A 4,124-nucleotide genomic window follows, 5' to 3' on the forward strand; every position below is an offset into this window, starting at 1 on the left:
CCCCTGCTTGGGCTCTTCATCTCCCCACCAGTCCCAGAGAGGGACTGCAGAATTCCTGGCTCCTCCTGCAGTAGAGTGACCAGACAGCAAGTGTGAAAAATCGGAACAGGAAGTGAGAGGTAATAGGAGCCTATATAAAAAAAAGACCCAAAAATCAGGACTGTCCCTATAAAATCAGGACATCTGGACACCCTACCATGCAGCCCCGCTCTGCCCCAAGCTTCCTCTCCTTGTTCTAGCCCCCAGCTCCTCCCCAATGTGGAACTCCTCAGTAAGGGGCTGGCCCACCTTCCAGGTGTGGCTAGGTACCTTCCCTGGGCTCTCACTCCAGTTAACCCTTTCTGTGCTAGCGTGGGGTAGACTCAGAACACGCCGGGAACACCTTAGCTCTCCTGATACTGAGGAGCCTGGTTTTAGGATGGGATTTTTCAAAAGCATTCAGCATTAACCTAGCTGGGCTCCCGTTGAAGTCCCTGGTAAAAAACTCACACTGATGTCTTCAGGAACAGAGCTAGGCCAATGCTGAGCCCACCCACGACATGCACTCTCTGTCCTGTGTGAGAGAGACACTTTTCCCTGGCTTCCTCATGAAGAATTTAGGGGGAACAAGAACAAAGCCATGTAAGATCCAGGGACACGAAAACATGTTCAGTTTCACGTACAGCCAATGAATTGGAAACCGGTGCGCCACATAGTGAGGGTGCCGTTCTACCAGAGAGCACTGGAGAGAATGGAAACATAAAGAAAGAGCAAGCGTCCATTCAAAACGATAACTATCATCAAGCCCGTTCCATGTCTATTAGGGGAAAAGACAACAACAACAACTGAAAGATTCAAACTGACTTTGTAAAACCCATTTTTTTAGTGTTGCTGTGAAATCATTTCCAAACCGAAGGCAGGAATAATTGGAACATCTACAGCCTGTATCAATAATACCTCATTACCCAGCTTTGCTTCAATCCACTGATTTCAATTTTCTTTTGCACAAGTGATGTTTACCAGAGGACTTAGCATATGAATGGAGGTGGGGGAGAAATGTAAAACTCACACTCCAGATTTCCATGTCTTAAGCTGCCGAATAGCCATCAAAACTAATTGTTTCTTAAATGCTATGTAAACCTTATCTCATGTGTTGCCCCTAATCAGAGCAATTAATTTCATAATGAATTCTTTCTTCATGCACACTATCTTATTATTATCCTTAGTCTAAATTAATAACATCAACATAATAATTAGCCGATATGAAATTGTCTCTTCACTTCTTCTTCTAGCATGTGGGCTGAATATAAAAGAACAACAGGGATGACAATTAGAGCAAACCATGGCAGCTGTGCTGATTGCGATGCACCTTAACCCTAGCATCTGCAAAATGGGCTTTATTGAAATGTGACTCTCTCTTGCTGATATTCTCCCCCTTCCATTTCATTTCAGCTGTTTCTTACCCTCTGAAAAGAAAGAAAACTTTGTTGCATTTAGGGTTAGATCTTAGGGTCTGATCCAAAGCCCCTGGAATGGGAGTCCTTCCACTGACTTCAGTGAACATTGGATCGGTCCCTTAAGCCACAATTTTCGAAAGTGATTTAGTGTGCCCCATTTATAATCTTTTAAAGGGGCCTGATTTTGAGAGGTCAGGTGCTCAGCTCTTCCTGAAGGCCATAAGATGTTCATAGAATCATAGAATCATAGAATATCAGGGTTGGAAGGGACCTCAGGAGGTCATCTAGTCCAACCCCCTGCTCAAAGCAGGACCAATTCCCAACTAAATCATCCCAGCCAGGGCTTTGTCAAGCCGGGCCTTAAAAACCTCCAAGGAAGGAGACTCCACCACCTCCCTAGGTAACGCATTCCAGTGCTTCACCACCCTCCTAGTGAAATAGTGTTTCCTAATATCCAACCTAGACCTCCCCCACTGCAACTTGAGACCATTGCTCCTTGTTCTGTTGTCTGCTACCACTGAGAACAGTCTAGATCCATCCTCTTTGGAAACCCCCTTTCAGGTAGTTGAAAGTAGCTATCAAATCCCCCCTCATTCTTCCCTTCTGGAGACTAAACAATCCCAGTTCCCTCAGCCTCTCCTCATAAATCATGTGCTCCAGACCCCTAATCATTTTTGTTGCCCTCCGCTGGACTTTTTCCAATTTTTCCACGTCCTTCTTGTAGTGTGGGGCCCAAAACTGGACACAGTACTCCAGATGAGGCCTCAGCAATGTTGAATAAAGGGGAATGATCACATTCCTCGATCTGCTGGCAATGCCCCTACTTACACAGCCCAAAATGTCGTTAGCCTTCTTGGCAACAAGGGCACACTGTTGACTCATATTCAGCTTCTTGTCCACTGTGACCCCTAGGTCCTTTTCTGCAGAACTGCTTCCTAGCCATTCGGTCCCTAGTCTGTAGCAGTGCATGGGATTCTTCCGTCCTAAGTGTTAAGTTGGTCATTCAGCTTGCACCCAAAAATCACTAATTGCTTTGGAAAATCTTGAGTTTATTGCTCAAAGGAGTTAAGCACCCAACTTCCATGGACTTTCAATGGGAATTAGACACTTAATTCCCTTACTGTTTTTTTGAAAATCCCCCCCTTAAAAAGAGGTAACTTACCTGTACAGTGACTGAATGTCTTTGAGCTATACAGTCCATATACATGGTTGGTGAATGCATGTCCAGTGCACATACCTCTAAGTATCTTCTAAATCAGCAGTATCTATGGAGGAAGCGCATGGGCCTTTCCCTTCATCCTGAGCTTTGCGAGTGTATAAGGGGTAGGGCCACACCATCATACCCAGTTCCTTCACCACCATGCCATCCGGACTCCAAAGTAAGAGGGATGGTGGGTGGGCTGTGAAACGGGTGCACGGACTACACCTCTCAAATAACACCAGTTATTGTACAGGTACGTAACTTCTTCTTCATGTGCCAGTCCGTGTACATATTCCACAGCTGGTGACTCACAGCGGGCAGGTGTGAGGAGTACCTGTGAATATGGTTTGCAATATAGATCTCCCAAATCTTCCATTGTCCCAGGCTGTCTGCCCTGTGCTGTAGTTTCAGGAACGTGTGTACAGACAACCGGGTCACTGCTCTGCAAATATCCTGAGCAGGAAGGTTCCTGGAGAGGCCACAGAGGCAGACTGCACGTGGGCAGAGTAAGCACATACTCAACTAGGCAGCTGCATGCCTACTAGCCAGCAACACAACCTGATGTATTGGGCAATCCAGTTTGATAGTCTCTGTGTAGACATGAACCAGAAAGAGACTACGTGATTTCTGGAAGACTGTGTTCTATCCAGATAGAACAGTTTGGCTCTGCACACATCCACCGTGTGCAGCCTCTGTTCTGCCCTTCCAGCACGAGGCTTGGGAAAGAACACAGGCAGGTGGATGAGTTCGTTGGTATGGAAGTGTGACGCCACTTCGGGAAGAAATCTAGGATGCGATCTCATGGATACTTTGTCCCTATGGATGACAGTATAAGGTGGCTCTGCCATCAGAGCCTGCAGTTCCCTATCTCCCCTGGCAGATGTGATTGCTAAGAGGCCACTTTCATTGAGAGGTAGAGCAAATAGCTTCGAAGGGAGCATCTATCAGCTCTGAGAGGACCAAGTTCAGATCCTTGACCAGCAGGTACAGTCTTGAGATGCCTTTCAGGAACCTTTTTGCCATGGGATGAGAGAAGACCAAGGATTGATCAATCGGTCAAGACGGCCACAGTGAGGGATGTAATCTCCAATTCGGTGGGTACCCTGTCCCCTCCCACTCACTCGAATTCTGTGGGTGGGGCAGGGGCTCCATTTCAGATTTCAAATGGTGGGGGGACACCATCCAGCAGGGAGTCCAGGGGTTGCGTGGGAATATGAGACCCAGGACGGAGCCCATTCCCCAACTGCAGCCACCGAAGATCCCCTGGTCCAGCCCTTCATGAATGAAGTTGCTGAGGCTGGTGTGAGCCTTCTCCTGCCCAATGCCCAACCTCCTGCCACCCAAATGGCATCCCTGGGTTTGGGATCCTCTGAAATGGGCGGGCAGGGTAAACTGCCCCTTTCACCTCCTCCCCAGGTGGCCCTGCTGTGTGAGTGCACACTTGGGCCAGATTTATCTTGGTGCAATTGCATCCCTGGACCCCAACT

Source organism: Trachemys scripta, chromosome 5 (genome assembly GCF_013100865.1).
Source record: "Trachemys scripta elegans isolate TJP31775 chromosome 5, CAS_Tse_1.0, whole genome shotgun sequence".
In the NCBI taxonomy this organism is placed as follows: Eukaryota; Metazoa; Chordata; order Testudines; family Emydidae; genus Trachemys; species Trachemys scripta.